Below are 18,173 nucleotides of genomic sequence, written 5' to 3'. Positions count from 1 at the left end.
CAGAAATAGTTTATCCAAAAGACATCATCATCTATGCAGATTAAGACAGTAGTTATCTAAAAGGAAAGATCAGTTATCGTACAATCGATGACAAACATGAACTTGTTTTTAAAAGCAAACAGAACATAATAAAAAGATACATCAATTTAATCCTTAGGAGGTAATCCACAGTGCTGATACATGATATCTATTTTTTCATTCATCTGTCGTAGTGTTTTCAAAATTTCAACTTGTTGATTCTGAATTTGTTCTTGCTGTGATTTGATCTGAGATAGCTCCGCCATAATGATATCTTCAGAGGAGGAAACAGGAGCTGAAGGTGCTGCGCCAAAGGGACTAGGAGGAGGAGATTCATTTCCCATAAGAATTGGTGTTTCGGGTTGTTCTATTGGTGTAGGAATTGGATCCGTCCTTCTAGGCTGCCTAACCCATATGCCATTGCTAAAAGTGCACCTAAGTCTTTTCAGCAGGTTTTTATTTATTATGTTATATCGATCATTTTGAATAGATTCTTCATCGGGTGGAATGCAAATGTCATAGGCATGAAGAATTCTAGTGATTAACCTCCCATATGGTAATATAGTATCTTTAGTCATAATTTCCTGCATATGTTGGCGAATTAAATACCCAAAACAATTATGCTGACCAGTCATAATCCAATACATGGTTCCTATCTCTATTTGACTTACTTCGTCAAGATGAAATTGTTTGGGGAATATGATGCTTGTGATAATGTGATGAAGAATTTTAGAGTTGAAAGGCATTAAGTGTTCACAGCTCTTGGGTAAGAAGTCAAGGTTTGGATTTGCAAAAATTGTTTTTACGGCTTCGGCATAGGTTGCTCCTATTTTCTTGACGTCCCATTTACCTTTAAAATAGCATCCCCTATCTTTTTCAGTTATGCCAATTAGCTCACAAATGGTGCTGTCAAATATTCTAATGGGTGTTCCTAGAATGTAAGTGCTTAGGCTATCATTGTCTTCATATAGGTTGGCATAGAACAATCTCACTAACCGTGGATAGATTGGTTCCTCTATTTGTAGTAGAGGTAGAGCTTCTAGGTGTGCAAACCACCTAATGGGATCTAAGTCCTCTAGTTCATCCAAATCAACGTATTTTCCCTTATGGACACATCGTGTTTCAAATTTTGGAAAGCTAAGGGCTACCTCTTTTGATCTAAAAAGGTCATGGTTATATGAATCTCCTTCAATCCTTATTCCTTTTGATCTCTTAGGAGCCATTTTCTAGACAAGATGATGATGAAATTGTGAAAAATAAGCAAGAGAAAGAGAAAAGAAAAGAGGGATTTCAAGTGTTACCTTGTGGAGATTATGTTGAGAGATGGAAAGCTTGGACCACCAAGAATCCTTCTCCAATGTTTCTAAGAGTTAGAATGAGGGTTAGAGGGAATGGGAGAGGGTTTTTGAGAGGTTTTTCTTCGGGTTGGGGGCGGTGTCACCGCCGGCCCTAACCCCTCGGGTTAAAAGGGTGACTCGGTCGGTGTCATCGCCAAACTGGTCGGTGTCACCGCCTGGCGCCCGAGCGCTAGTCGGTGCAACCGCCGAATCTAGCGGTGCCACCGCTGGCATCACGCGGAGGAAAGAAAAAAAAATTTTTCTTCCTTCCTTTTGTTTAGCTTCTTCCCTCAAGATCATAAGTTATACTTTAATGGATCATTTTGAATTGAAGAAGAAGGAAGAATTCAAATTCATAATCGAAGGGAAAAGAACGAGTCCTTTTTGTGAAGTTCATTTTAGGGACAATTTAGCATGCCTAATTCCCTTCGGATGAATTTAAATTGGTCTTCATTCAAAGCTTTTGTAAATATATCTGCTAATTGATGCTTTGTGTCAATGAATTCTAGAACTACATCATTGTTAAGGACATGATCGTGTATGAAATGATGCTTAACGTCGATGTGCTTAGTTCTAGAGTGCTGAATTGGATTTTTAGTAAGACATATGGCACTAGTATTATCACATTTTATGGGAATGTTTTTAAAGTGAATTTCATAGTCTTCTAATGTATTTTTCATCCAAATGACTTGTGCACAACATGCACTTGCAGCAATGTATTCGGCTTCCGCCGTAGATAGTGCAACTGAATTTTGTTTCTTGGAAGTCCAAGAAACAAGTGCATGTCCTAAAAATTGGCATGTTCCGGATGTACTTTTTCTATCTATCCTGCATCCGCCAAAATCGGCATCTGCATAAGCTATTAGATCAAATTTTTCAGATTTTGGATACCACAATCCTAAATTTGGAGTTCCTTTAAGATACCTAAATATTCTTTTAACACTCTTAAGATGAGATAATTTAGGATTAGATTGAAACCTAGCGCAAAGTCCTACACTAAACATAATATCCGGTCTAGTCGCAGTGAGGTAGAGTAGACTACCTATCATTCCCCTATATGTTTTTTGATCGAAACTTTCACCATTTTCATCCATATCTAACTTAGTCGCAGTACTCATAGGGGTGTTTATTGCTTTTGAATTATCCATGTTAAATCGTTTTAACAATTCTAATGTATATTTAGATTGGTTAAGAAATATACCATCACTAAGTTGTTTGATTTGTAATCCCAAAAAGAAAGTTAATTCACCCATTAAACTCATTTCAAATTCAAGACTCACACATTTGGCAAATGATTCACATAGTGATTCATCCGAAGAGCCAAACACAATATCGTCAACATAAATTTGCACAATAAGAAAATTATTTTCAAAATATTTAATAAACAATGTAGTATCAACCTTGCCTTTGGTAAAATTATTTAAAATAAGAAAGGAACTAAGCCTTTCATACTAAGCTCTAGGAGCTTGTTTTAAGCCATAGAGAGCTTTAGTCAATTTGAATACATGATTAGCAAGAAGAGAATTTTCAAATCCGGGAGGTTGTTCGACAAATACTTCTTCGGAAATAAAACCATTCAAGAAAGCACTTTTAACATCCATTTGAAATAGTTTAAAATTATTACTACTAGCATAGGCAAGGAGCATCCTTATGGCTTCTAATCGAGCCACGGGAGCGAAGGTTTCTTCGTAATCGATACCTTCTTCTTGGTTGAAACCTTTGGCCACTAATCTAGCCTTGTTTCTAACCACGATACCATTTTCGTCTTGCTTGTTTCTAAAGACCCACTTAGTACCTATGATTAAGTGGTCACTTGGTCTAGGAACAAGCTTCCATACCTCATTCCTCTCAAATTGGTTCAATTCTTCTTGCATTGCAATGACCCAAAAATCATCTTTTAAGGCTTCGTCAATGCATTTAGGTTCAATTTGAGAAAGGAAAGCGGCGTTAGCACAGAAATTTTTGAAAGAAGAACGAGTTTGAACCCCTTTTGATGTATCTCCTATAATTTGCTCTTTTGGATGAGCATCTACATACTTCCATTCTTTTGGTAAAGAAATTTCGGAAGAAGATGCATTCAAATGGCTATTTTGAGGAGAGGGTTCATTTAAATTCAAATTATCAAAACCAAGATCATCATCAAAATCATTTTTCTTTAAATCGGAAATTTCATTAAAAACTACATGAATAGACTCTTCAATTACTAAAGTTCTTTTATTAAAAACCCGAAAAGCTTTAGAAACGGAAGAGTAACCAAGAAAGATGCCTTCATCGGATTTAGCATCAAATTTTTCTAAAGCATCCCTTTCATTTAAAATAAAGCATTTACAACCAAAAACTTTAAAATAGGAGATGTTTGGTTTTTTGTTATTCCATAATTCATGGGGAGTTTTGGATAAGGATGGTCTTATTAGGACTCTATTCATGATGTAGCAAGCCGTATTTACGGCTTCGGCCCAAAAGTACTTAGGTAAACTATGTTCATTCAACATAGTTCTTGCCATTTCTTGTAGGTTTCTATTTTTCCTTTCAACTACTCCATTTTGTTGAGGATTTCTTGGAGTTGAGAAGTTGTGATTGTACCCATTACTTTCGCAAAAATTTTGAAAGTCACGGTTTTGGAATTCACCACCGTGATCACTCCGAATTGATGAAATCATGAAGCCTTTTTCGTTTTGAGTGAGTTTACAAAATTTAGAGAAACACTTGAAGCAATCACTTTTGTGAGCTAAGAAATAGGTCCAAGTGTATCTAGAGTAGTCATCCACAATCACAAAAGCATATTTGCTTCCACCTAGACTTGTTGTATCAATTGGTCCAAATAAGTCCAAATGGATCAATTGTAATGGTCTAGTAGTGCTAATTTGATTTTTTGGTTTGAAGCTTGTTTTTATTTGTTTGCCTAGTTGACATGCATCGCATACTTTGTCCTTAATAAACTTTATATTTGGAATTCCTCGTACTAATTCTTGAGATGAGATCTTAGATATTGTTTTCATGCTTGCATGGTCTAATCTCCTATGCCAAAGCCAAGCATCATCATTTACGGCGGAGAAGCACATTTCATTACTTAGTTCATCAAGATTGATGGTATAGACATTACTTTGTTTTAAAGCAATCATAGTCATGTTATGATTTGGTTTTTCAATAATGCACATATTTGATTCAAATCTAACGATGTAACCTTTATCGCATAGTTGACTAATACTCAAGAGATTATGTTTCAATCCATCAACTAGTAAGACATCATCAATGGAAAAATTAAATTTGTTACCAATAGTTCCCTTGCCAATGATTTTGCCCTTGTTGTTGTCTCCGAAGGTAACGTACCCTTCTTCTTTGCTAGTGAGCATAGAGAAATAAGATGGATCTCCAGTCATATGTCTTGAGCATCCACTATCGAGATACCATCTCTTGCTCCTAGCTTGTGGGTTTGTCTACAAAAGAGGATGATTTTTAGGTACCCATTTGATTTTGGGTGCCTCAAAAATTGACCCACTAACTTTGTTATTTATTATTGAATTCTTTATAGTTCCTTTAGGAACCCATATTAATTTTTGTGAACTAATTTTCCTAAATGGGCATTTGTAGGCAATATGTCCGGATTTGCAACAAAAGTTGCATTTCATATAAGAGGAAACATGTAATATAGGTCCTTTTATGAAAGTGGTAGGATTTTGATGTAATCCTTTTACAAATCCAATTCCATTTCTATTTGCGATGTGACCCTTGTGTGCAAGGATCATATCTAATCCTTTGCTACCAACCTTAAACTTGTTTAAGGTTTCCTTAAGAAGCAAATTTTCATTTTTTATTGCTTCTAAGTGCTCACACTTAGAGCATGGAGGAGTTTGAAGACTATCAAACTTATCTTGTAGCAAAGCATGCTCTTTCTTTAAGATACTTAACTTCTTGCTAACAGTTCTACATTCATCAAATAATTCATGAAAAGCGATAGATAGTTCTTCAAAAGATAAATCTTCATTAAATAAATCACATACCTCTTCTCCTAACGCCATTAGCGCGTAATGAGCAACTTGCTCGGTGTTGGACTCCTCTTCTTCGGATGCGCTTGAATCATCCCACGTTGCCTTGAACGCCTTCTTCTTTGATGTTCTCTTTTTGGCTTGAGGACAATCGTTCTTATAGTGTCCCGGTTTTTTGCATTCATAGCAAATCACTTGGTCCTTCTTTTGTTCAAATTTATTTTTTGTATTATTTTTAAATCTATTCTTTCTTAAATATTTTTAAAATTTTTGAGTCAAAAGTGCAATGTCATTGTCACTGTCCTCATCACTTGATGTTCCTTTCAAGTGATGAGGACAATCGTTCTTATAGTGTCCCGGTTTTTTGCATTCATAGCAAATCACTTGGTCCTTCTTTTGTTCAAATTTATTTTTTGTATTATTTTTAAATCTATTCTTTCTTAAATATTTTTAAAATTTTTGAGTCAAAAGTGCAATGTCATTGTCATTGTCCTCATCACTTGATGTTCCTTTCAAGTGGTCTTCTTGTGATTTGAGTGCCATATCCTTCCTGTTCTTTGGAAGGGGGTTCTCGAGCTCGTCATGAGCTTGACATATCATTTCGTAGGTCATTAGAGACCCAATGAGTTCTTCAAGAGGGAATGCTTTAAGGTCTTTGGCCTCTTGAATGGCCGTAACTTTTGGATCCCAACTTTTAGGGAGGGATCTTAAGATTTTAGTTACTAGTTCAAAGTTAGTAAAATCTTTACCAAGAGCTTTGAGTCCATTGATGACATCCGTAAACTGGGTGTACATGTCTCCGATGGACTCACTTGGTTTCATTCGGAAAAGTTCGTAAGAGTGCACAAGGATGTTGATTTTGGACTCTTTCACTCGGCTAGTGCCTTCATGAGTGACCTCAAGAGTTCTCCAAATATCAAAAGCCGAATCACACATTGAAACACGATTAAATTCGTTTTTGTCTAGTGCACAAAACAAGGCATTCATAGCCTTTGCATTTAAAGCAAAAACCTTCTTCTCCGATTCATCCCATTCGCTCATCGGAAGAGAAGATTTTTGAAATCCATTCTCGACAATAGACCAAAGCTCAAAGTCCATAGAAATGAGGAAGATTCTCATGCGAGTCTTCCAATATGTGTAATCCGACCCATTAAACAAAGGTGGTCGTGCAATAGAATGGCCCTCTTGCATGCCGGAGTAAGCCATCTCTCTTGGGTATTAAACCAAATATGAGAGATAACCTTGCTCTGATACCACTTGTTAGGATCGGAGTGGCACTAAGAGGGGGGGGTGAATTAGTGCAGCGGATTAAAACTTCGATTTTAACAAAATCTTTCGTACGATAAGAACGGAACTTGAAAAGTTTAACTTGAAAGCGTATTCTTAAAGTTGCGCAGCAAGGGTAATAAGGAACTAAAGCAGTAAGAAGATTTGCAGTAATGTAAATGACAATAATAAAATGCAAACTAGAGATTACGCCGATTTTTAGAGTGGTTCGGTCAAATGACCTACTCCACTTGCGAGGCCCCTCTTCGATGAGGCTCCCACCTTCCACTAGCAAGTCTCTTGAAATGGAAGGGTAAACACCCCTCTTACAACCTTTTACAAGCAGCTCAACCTCTTACAAATTTTCAATAAGAAAGAAGGAGGAGAACTCTCTAGCAAATTGAAAACAAGACTTGCTAAGACTTTCTAAGACTTTTCTCTCAATCAAAATGCTTCTCAAAAGTTGTAACCTCAGCTGAGATTTGAGGGGTATTTATAGGCCTCAAGAGGATTCAAATTTTGGGCTCCAAAATTTGAATTCTCTTAGGGTTCCCGGTGCTGGAGGTGCCACCGCCCAGCCAGGCGGTGCCACCGCCCAGCGCTCGGGTGCTGGACGGTGCAACCACCCAGCCAAGAGGTGTCACCGCCCAACCAGGCGGTGCCACCGCTTGGCTCTCCAATTCATTTGTTTGGCTTAATTTTAGCCCAAACCAAATCTGACTTTGGGCCTAGTTGGCCCCTAACCAGGATATAGGATTATCTCTTAATCCTAATCCTAATTACAGGTGAACTACATAACACAAAAAAACATCCTAAGTAAGTTTTTTAACCGCGAACGTCGAGTCTTGTTCCGGCGAGCTTTCCGACGAACTTCTTCCGACGGACTCCCTGCAAGCTCCCAATCTTTGTGATGACTTTAACGAGTAGCCGAGCCTTCTCGGTGATCTCCGCGAGCCTCCGACGATTTCTTCGGCGAACTTCTGACACGTTCCCGATTTCTTCTCGGTTGGTTCCGGCAGCATCTCTGATGATTCTTCGGTCTCTTAAACGTCCATCGAGCTCGACTCCGGTATCCTTGCTTTATGTTTTCTGGTTATCATAGTTAATCCTGCACACTTAACTCAATAATATGGATTAGATCAATTAACCCATCAATTGATTATATCATCAAAATCCGAGATTCAACACCAAGTCATCGTCAAACTCCTCATCACTTGAGTTTTCTCTCAAGTGGTCTTCTTGAGTTCGAAGTGCCATATCCTTCCTGTTCTTTGGAAGGTTGTCCTCATGCTCTTCATGAGCTTTGTAAGTCATTTCGTAGGTCATTAATGACCCGATTAATTCTTCAAGAGAAAAGTTGTTTAAATCTTTAGCCTCTTGAATAGCAGTTGTTGAATCTCGTATTTTGATGATAAAACCACTTGATATGTGCTTATGATTTAATGTAGGTTTTGAGTGATGCAGGATGCTTCGATCAGGATGAGACAATTAAAGCAGGAAAATCATGTTGTGCCGAAGGAACATGTTAGAAGATTCGACGTCGGGCCGGTGGATCGGTCGACGTATCGATAGAAGGTTTCGAGCTATGGATTCGGGCATCAGGCCAAGAAGAGCGGGTATTGCGCCAAGGATATCAGGGTTGCAGAGTCAACTGGCCGATTGGGCAATAGGCTGCAAGAGAGAATGATGCGCCGAAGAATTGAACGAAGCATCGAGGGACCAATGACATGCCGGACAACTTGATTAATTGCTTAGGAGTAACTGTCTAGATCGAACTTTTGTTTTACATGTGCAGGATTAATTATGATAGCTTGAAGACATAAAGCAAGTCTACCATAGTCACGTTCGATGGGTGTTCGAGAGTCCGAAGATTCGTTGGAGATGCTGTCGGAACCAACCGAGAAGAAATCAGGGACTTGTCGGAGTTTTCGAAAGTCCGCCGAAGAGATCGTCGGAGGTTCGCGGAGATCACTGAGAAGGCTCGGCTACTCACTGAACTCGCCACAAGATCAAGAGCCTGTTGGGAGTCCGCTGGAAGAAATCCGAGGGTGTATCGGAAGTCCGTCGGAAGATCGCTGGAAAGCTCGCTGAAAGGAGACTCGACGTTTTGTCATAAATAAACTTCAAAATAGGATGTTTGATGTAATGCTTATGTATGTTCATGTCTTTTGGTATGTTCATACTTTGCCTAGCATGTAGAGGGACAACCGAAGGTTTAATAGTCCCATTTTAGTTCGGTCTGTAATGGACCATTTTGACCCTTTGTTGTGCAACTATTTAGAGCTTGTAAAGTCTGTTTGTAATTTGCATTGTCTATGAAGTGTTTCTTGGAATGTTTGCTTGTGGATCCCGAGCGATGCACCCTTTTTAACTCGGTTTCTCTTTCGTAGGTCCTAAGGGACCATAGGAGGCTTCGGGGAGGCTGACCTTTGCGGACGAACACGCAAGGGTGCCGCATGACTTAGGCAAAACCACCTAAGTCCGTGACAGATAGTATCAGAGTGGGACAAGCACTCATAGAAACACTTAGCATGCAAACGTGAGGGACCTAGTGGGGTTGCATTGAGGGCAGTCAACACATGCGCGACCGTTTGGGGGAAAACGAGCATGGAGATGTAGGGAAAAGGAGTCGCTCGGAGGAGCGAGCATATGAGATTGGCATTCAGAGGAATGGCCAACCCTTCGCGCAAGAGGCACCACGAGAACAGGCAAGCTTGGAAGAATGCAGAGCGCACAAAGGTTGGGATGGTTGAGTTTGAGCTATGACTCAACATTGACAACTATACTTGATGGTGCTTAAGGCAAGCGAGGCGCTTGGTAAAGGATGAGACCATGTAAGGTGGAATGAGTTGCTCAGTGATCAAAAGAGTTGTGCAAAGCTCACAGAGGTGAGGGGAATTGCTAACTCAAAGAATTTGGTACTCATACATGGGCTTGTATGTGGACAATGGAATGTTCACGGCCATCCCAAGGCGACCGAAACTCAATGCCATGGAGAACTGAAACTTTCTCTTTAGCTTATGAAGGATACGTCCATATGAGGCTGAAGTGTGCAACAAGTTCAGCATGTTGCTAGGCCTTGAGTGGTGCAGCGGGGGCTTTATTGACATGGAGTCGCAATCTAGCAAGTGCATTTGTAGGAGGCAGAACAATGTACAATTTGTTCAGCAAATCGGAGTAGTCCAAGGGGATGGTGGTCTCCGAAATGAAGAGAGTGTTAAATCTTAGATTTTGATGATGAAACCAATTGATTGTGTTTAGATATTTAACTGCATTTTGAGTGATGCAGGTTTACTCGATCAGGATTAGACAGTTAACGCAGGAGGAATTAACGTTGCGCTAGAGGAGATCACGTTAGGATATTGGATGGCAGAAGGCTTTGGACGTCGGGCATCGGGCCAAGAGCGAAATTGCGCCAAGGATATCGGGGTTGCGGAGGTCAACCGCCAATTGGGCAACAAGCTGCAAGAGAGGACGATGCGTTGAAGAATCAGACGAAGCGCCAACCAATGACGTGCCGGGCAACAGAATGTCAATTCGCGTTGTAATAATTGTCTAGATCGGAGTAGAGTTTTGGCTTGTGTGTGCAGGATTAACTACGATAATGATGAAGACATAAAGCGAAACAAAGTGTCGGAGTCAAGCGCGAAGGATTTGTTGTGAGTTCGAGAGTTCGACGGAAGTCCGAAGGTTTATCGGGAATGCTACCGGAAATAGCCGAGAATGAGTAGGGAGCTTGCCGAAGGGATTTTCGGAAGCTCGCCGGAAGGTCCGTTGGAAGTTTGCGGAGCTCACCGAGAAAGATCGGAGCTTGCCGAAGAAGCTCGTTGGAACTCGCCAAGATCAAATCGTGAAGTCTAGGAGCTTGCCGGGAGTCCGTAGAATGGTTTCCGAGAGTTTATCGGAAGACTGCCGGAAGTTCGCCGGAAGCTCGCCGGAAGAAGTCTTGACTTGTGGACTTTGTAATAGCTTAGGAAATGTCTTTAAATTCATATTTAGCACGTTAATTAGGGTTAGGATTAGGTGTTAATCCTATAACCCATGTAGGGGCCAATTGGGCCCGAGTTCGGACTGGTTTGGGCCAAGTTTGGAGCCCAACTAGTGAGCTGAAATAGTGTAGGCAGTGGTACCGCCAAATTCGGCAGTGGCACCGCCTAGAACCCGAGAACTAAGCGGTGGCACCACTAGACTGAGCGATGGCACCGCCACCGACAGGCGGTGGCACTGCCAGCCTCGGGAACCCAAGAGAATTCAAAATTTGGAGCCCAAATTTGAATCCTCTTGGGGCCTATAAATACCTCTCAATTCTCAGCAGAGAAAATAACTTTTGAGAAGCAAGAGATTGAGATAAAAGTCTTAGCAAAGCCTTTAGCAAGTTGTTGTTTTCAATAGCTTGAGTGTTCACCTCCCTCTTTCTCTTTGAAAATTTGTAAGAGTGTGAACCACTTGTAAAAGGTTGTAAGAGGGGTATTTGTCCTTCCCCTTCAAAGTGATTTGCTAGTGGAAGTTGGGAGCCTCTTCGAAGAAGGCTTCGCAAGTGGATGTAGGTCATTTTGACCGAACCGCTTTAAATTGGTGTGTTCTCTGGTTTGCATTTACTTATTGCTATTTACCTTACTACAAACCTTTATATGTGCTTTACTTCCTCATTACTTTTGCTGCACACCTTTACGAACACGCTTTCAAGATAAGCACTTCCGAGTTCGGTTTTTTATCGTACGAAAGATTTTTCCAAAACCGAAGTTTTAATTCGCTGCACTAATTCACCCCCCCTCTTAGTGCTGCTCCGATCCTAACAATTGGTATCAGAGCCCGGTATTTCTCATTTCGAATTTACACCCGAGAGAAATGGCTCTTCATGGCTTTCAAGAGGGCTTATCGGTTGTTCGTCCACCGTTGTTTAACGGATTGGACTACACTTATTGGAAAACTCGAATGAGAGTTTTCTTGATTTCTATGAATTTGGATTTATGGAATATCGTTGAAAACGGTTTTCAACTTCCCTCTAAACCGATGAACGAATAGTCGGATTTAGAGAAGAAATATTTTTCTTTAAACGCAAAGGCTATGAATGCCTTATTTTGCACTTTGGACAAAAATGAGTTCAATCGGATTTCTACGTGTGAAACAGTTTTTGATATTTGGCGAACACTTGAAATCATGCACGAGGGAACTAGTAGAGTCAAAGACTCGAAAGTTAATATTTTATTGCATGATTTTGAGCTTTTTCAAATGCAACCAAGCGAGACTATAGGCGACATGTACACCCGTTTCACGGATGTCGTCAATAATCTAAGAGTTCTTGGTAAATCTTTTTCGAATTTTGATCTCGTAAGCAAGATCTTAAGATCCCTTCCAAAAAGGTGGGATCCTAAAATAACTGCAATACAAAAAACAAAAGATTTAAATATTTTTCCACTTGAAGTACTAATTGGTTCGTTGATGATATATGAAATGGTGCACAATGCACATGATGAGCATGATGAACAAAATTACCTTCCAAAGAACAGGAAGGATTTGAAACTCCGGACAAATGAGTACCACTTGAGTGATGACTCAAGTGATGAGGACACTGATGAACTTGAACTTCGAACACTAAATCTTAATAAGTTTATTAAATAAAAATCTAAAATAAACAATGAACTTGAACGGAGGAAGAGGCCAAAGAAAAGGAAGGCAACCAAGGATGAATCAAAAACTTCCAAAGGTGAAACAGCGAATTGGGCTTTGACAAGCTTTGACTACAAGGTAAGTAACTCAAATCTCTTGAATTATTTTGAAATTACTTGAAGTCTTTCATGAGTGCTTAATTTAGATAGTAGGAATAGGAAATAAAAAATTGTTTTTAAAAAAATATATCATGTTTTTCTTTTTAGCATCTTTGAAAAATTAAAAATTTGATCATGAAAAGTATATTGCTAAGGTTTCATGCATGTTATGTTTTGAAATGTTGAATAATGTATGCAACATTAGGGATGATAATTATATGATATGTGATAGTGCTTAGGATTAATCCATGCATGTGTATCTTGATGATTTTATACTATTACATGCCTTAATAACATGTTGGAAATTATGTGTTTTGGATACAAAAATTTCCATGATCATGAGCATGTTTTAACTTCATGTTTTAACTTCATGTTTTAGCAAAACGATGTCCAAATGCATGAAAGTGTTAAATTTCATTTTCGGATTTTCTTGATCCTAACAATTCATTTTTGAGAATCTATTGATCTTGATGGTTTTATGACGAAATTCATTTTTCGATCCTAAACGTTGATGCATATTTTTATTCAACATAAATGAAAAAGCATGCTAACATGAAATCAATCACTTAAAATGAAATACTTAAAAAAGAAAAAAAATATTATCAATGAAATCATGAATCTACTTATGTTACGAATTTTGTGAACCATAAAAATGATTTTGGTGATTTGAATTTGAGATGAGTTTTATCAAAATCATGATCTTGATTTCTTGGAATAACATGAGATTTCCCTTGATGATCATCTCGATTATTTAAAAGGAGATTTGTCGAAATGATTCATGGAATTTTCGATTCATGACTTGATCCTTCATTTGTTTATGAGATGATTGAAATCTTTGTACCTTTGAATTCTTCCCTTTGCCCTTCGATTTTTGAATTTATACATGTTATATGTTGAAGATTTGAAACCATGTTTTGATATCATGCATACCCAAGAAATGTTGATTTGATAAAATGAATGATGATTTTTCTCTTGAATATAACTTATGATATGTTTTTTTTTTTTTTGAATCATCATCTTGATTTCTCGATATTCGATACATGAAATTTTATTATGAATCAAGATTTTTGTTTAATCGATCTCCTAAGATTTTCTTTCGATTATTTATGAGGAGGTTTTTCAAAAAGAAATCATGTCTTTTGGTATTCAAATGTTTAAATCTTTCATGATATGATCTTTATGCAATTCCTTGTATTCATGAAATGTGTTCTCGTCACCCAACTAATTCTTCTTGATATTCTTTATGTGATGATATGAATGCATGAAATATTCATAAATTTGTAATGATGCATGCAATACTTATGATAATGATGTACATGATGTATTGCATATGATGTGTATCATGAATGCTTTAAATGATGAATGTTTGATATCATGATCAACATGTTGATAAATGCTTAAAAATTTTAATGCTTGAATATCATGTATGATATGCTCATAATGATGATTGATTTATTTATATCATGCATGAAAAATGAAATGTATAGTTTTGAAAATGTGCATGTTTTATAATGATAAGATTGATACTTACCTTTGTCATGATTTAGAAATTGACGCAAAGGGTCTTCCCTTCTTTTTGACATTAACAAAGGGGGAGAAATATCACTAGCTCATCTTGTAAAATTTAGAAACATACACTTTGCAAAGGAAGCAAAAACGACACTTCTCAAAAGAGAAGAAATAGCTTGTTTTCTTAAACATCTTTAATTTGCTAGCTAGCATAATGTACAATTTGCTATCTTGAACATTACAAAGAAATGCTATCATGCACATCGCAAAGAAAAGCAAATATGCTAACTTGCAAATCTTTAAATTTGCTAGCTTGTATGTAGTAAAACTTGCATATCGTAAAAATTGCTAGCTTGTAGAGAAGCAAACAGTTGCTATCTCAAGAAAAGCAAAAATGCTAAACTTGCACATATTTAATTGCTACATTGCATGATGATAAAACTTGATATTATATATTTTTTTCATACAATGTATTGAACTTTTTACCTCTAAACACTTGATACTTGGAATATTTTAAAATGTGATCTTGATAAGAATGTTTCAAGTTGCTCTTTGTACTATATCTTTTCAAATTAATCATGAGCCTTGATATCATATATTTCATAATATAGAAATAACAAGATTTCTTTGCCTTGTATGCCTTATGTGATGATTGTACATCAATTTGTTTTATTATGAATTATATGAATCTTGATCGTGAACTTGTTAAGAAGAATTTTAATGAACCATGAATCATATCTTTGGTATTCATGAATTGATCCTTATTGATATATTTCATGAATTCTTTGCATATTTAGCTTGTTGAATGGTTGAAATTTTTAGCCATTGAGTCCTCCCTTTCTTTTTGACTTTGATAAAGGGGGAGAAGGTTTTGCTAGCTTGTGCATTGAAAATGAAAGTAAACTTCCTAGCATGCTAAGGAAGTAAAACTTGCAAGCTTGCACTTCTCAAAAAGAGAAGAAAGATCTTGCCTATCGAAAGAAGCAAAAAGTGCAAAACTTAGAAAACTTGCAACAAAATTGCTCTTGCCATGCTTTGTATCAAAAATAGGTTGATATCCTTAAAAGCATCGTATTAAATTTTTTAGTGTATCGCAATGTATCACATGTATCGCAAATTAAAAATTTTGAGACTATTATCATATCATGTTCAACAATTGATATCTTTCATTGATATGATAAATTATCATCTCATGATGTATCGCATAATGATATCATGATTTGCGATTGTATCATGTGATCCTTGGTGAATTTTCACATTGATATCCTTCATGAAATGATTTCTTTGCATTTTTGTCTTGTATGTATCATGTGATGATTGAAATATTGATTAATGTAAATTTATAATTTATGTAAAAGTCTAAATCATTAGTTTCTCTCATTCTTTTCGGCAATGACATAGGGGGAGAAAGATTGCTAGCTCAAGGCAAATGCTGGCTAGCTTGTATTCTTCCCTTCTTTTCGATAAAAACAAAGGGGAGAAAGCTTTTGCTAGTTAGAACATTCAAAGAAAAGCAAAGTGCAATCTTGTACAAGAAGCAAGTGTTGAATTGCCATGATTGAACTTAAGAATCTTGCTATGCTTTTGTGCTTATATGTTGTGATGAAAATCTAGCTTCATCTTGCAAAAACTTGCATATCTTTTAAAATAGCTAGAGCTACTTCTCCTTTTTGTTGATGACATAGGGGGAGAAGTATATTGATGACTTCATGCATTGAATTGAATATTTTATATATATTTGCATGATGGTTTAAATGTTTTTCATAACATATGATCGGTGTTACTTGGATTCGGGATAATCCAAGTGTTCTATCAATGGCATATTGATAGGGGGAGTTTGGTTAAACTCCGGAGAGTTAAGGTTAACTCCGTTAGTCATCAATTAGTTATCATCATAAAAAAAGGGAAGATTGTTGAATCTCAGATTTTGATGATGAAACTAATTGATTGTGTTTAGATGTTTAACTGCATTTTGAGTGATGCAGGTCTACTCGATCAGGATTAGATAGTTAACGCAGGAGGAATTGACGTTGCGCCGGAGGAGATCAAATTAGGATATTGGATGGCAGAAGGCTTCGGACGTCAGGCATCGGGCCAAGAGCGAAATTGCGCCAAGGATATCGGGGTTGCGGAGGTCAACCGCCAATTGGGCAACAAGCCGCAAGAGAGGATGATGCGCTGAAGAATCAGACGAAGCGCCAACCAATGATGTGCCGGGCAACAGAATGTCAATTTGCGTTGTAATAATTGTCTTGATCGGAGTAGAGTTTTGGCTTGTGTGTGCAGGATTAACTACGATAACAATGAAGACATAAAGCGAAACAAAGTGTCGGAGTCAAGCGCGAAGGATTTGTTGCAAGTTTGAGAGTTCGACGGAAGTCCGAAGGTTCGTCGAGAATGCTGCCGGAACTAGCCGAGAATGAGTAGGGAGCTTGCCGAAGGGTTTTTCGAAAGCTCGCCGGAAGGTTCGTTGGAAGTTCGCGGAGCTCACCGAGAAAGATCGGAGCTTGCCGAAGAAGTTCGTTGGAACTCGCCAAGATCCAATTGTGAAGTCTAGGAGCTTGCCGGGAGTCCGTAGAATGGTTTCCGAGAGTTTATCGGAAGACTGCCGGAAGTTCGCCGGAAGCTCGCCGGAAGAAGTGTTGACTTGTGGAATTTGTAATAGCTTAGGAAATGTCTTTAAATTAATATTTAGCATGTTAATTAGGGTTAGGATTAGGTGTTAATCCTATAACCCAAGTAGGGGCCAATTGGGCTCGAGTTCGGACTAGTTTGGGCCAAGTTTGGAGCCCAACTAGTGAGCTGAAATAGTGTAGGCGGTGGTACCGCCAGATTAGGTGGTGGCACTGCCTAGAACCCGAGAACTGAGTGGTGGCACCACTGGATTGAGCGATGGCACCGCCCAGAACCCGAGAGGTCGGGCGGTGGCACCGCCACCGATAGGCGGTGGCACCGCCAGCCTCAAGAACCCAAGAGAATTCAAAATTTGGTGCCCAAATTTGAATCCTCTTGGGGCCTATAAATATTCCTCAATTCTCAATAGAGAAAATAACCTTTGAGAAGCAAGAGATTGAGATAAAAGTCTTAGCAAAGCCTTTAGCAAGTTTTTGTTTTCAATAGCTTGAGTGTTCACCTCCCTCTTTCTCTTTGAAAATTTGTAAGAGTGTGAACCACTTGTAAAAGGTTGTAAGAGGGGTATTTGTCGTTCCTCTTTAAAGTGATTTGCTAGCAGAAGTTGGGAGCCTATTCGAAGAAGGCTTCGCAAGTGGATGTAGGTCATTTTGACCGAACCACTTTAAATTGGTGTGTTCTCTGGTTTGCATTTACTTATTGCTATTTACCTTACTGCAAACCTTCATATGTGCTTTACTTCCTCATTACTTTTGCTGCACACCTTTACGAACACGCTTTCAAGATAAGCACTTCCGAGTTCGGTTTTTTATCGTACGAAAGATTTTTCCAAAACCGAAGTTTTAATCCGCAGCACTAATTCACCGCCCCCTCTTAGTGCCGCTCCGATCCTAACAGAGAGATATTACTCCAATGGGATAGTTATCCAAGAGGGATAAGTCCCGGCTCTCTAGAGGGAGAATCATGTGGGATGGACCTCACATGTTGAGGAGGAGTACGTCAACAAACAACAACTCCACGAAATTCAATGGACTGAGCAAGCGGCGAGGAGTCATTATATGATCTTGCTTGGGAGAATGCATTAGCGGATGCATTGTGAGATCAAGTGGGGGAGTGACCCAAAGAAACACAAATGAAGGCACACTTGGAGTCGGTATGGAGATTGGACTCAAGGGAGGGCTGACTCGTAGAATGATGGGCACGAGGGCCACCATCAACGCAATGCAAAAACGAGGAGCGGAGCAACTTGTGTGTAACTTGGTGAAATACCCAAGCCGCATGAAGGGAGCCAGCATAAAAGATGGAACATGGAGCGAAGGCACAATGCTTTCCTTGGACAGAGGTTATGGACATGAACTCTTGCAGAGGTAAGAGCAAGATCATGTTGTTTTATGGGTCCTTCACTCTGATGGAGCAGACTCATCTTGCATGGTGCCAAAGACGAAGGGAGCTTCTGGGCACATGCACCTTATCTCGGAAAAGCATTTGATGGAGGAACTAAGGTGACTCAACTTGCGGAGGCGAAGTTGGGTTAGAAGGCCATGGCACGGGGCAAGAGGACGCGGAGGTGGGTACTCTTGAAGAATATACCACAGTATTGCCATTCAAGTTGCCATGAAGGAAGCGGTGCGCAGCGAAAATTGTGCTGGTAGGGGCAA

Source organism: Musa acuminata, chromosome BXJ2-1 (assembly GCF_036884655.1).
Source record: "Musa acuminata AAA Group cultivar baxijiao chromosome BXJ2-1, Cavendish_Baxijiao_AAA, whole genome shotgun sequence".
NCBI classification, from domain to species: domain Eukaryota; kingdom Viridiplantae; phylum Streptophyta; class Magnoliopsida; order Zingiberales; family Musaceae; genus Musa; species Musa acuminata.
The sequence above is the reverse complement of the archived record's forward strand: the minus strand, read 5'-3'. Positions refer to the sequence as shown.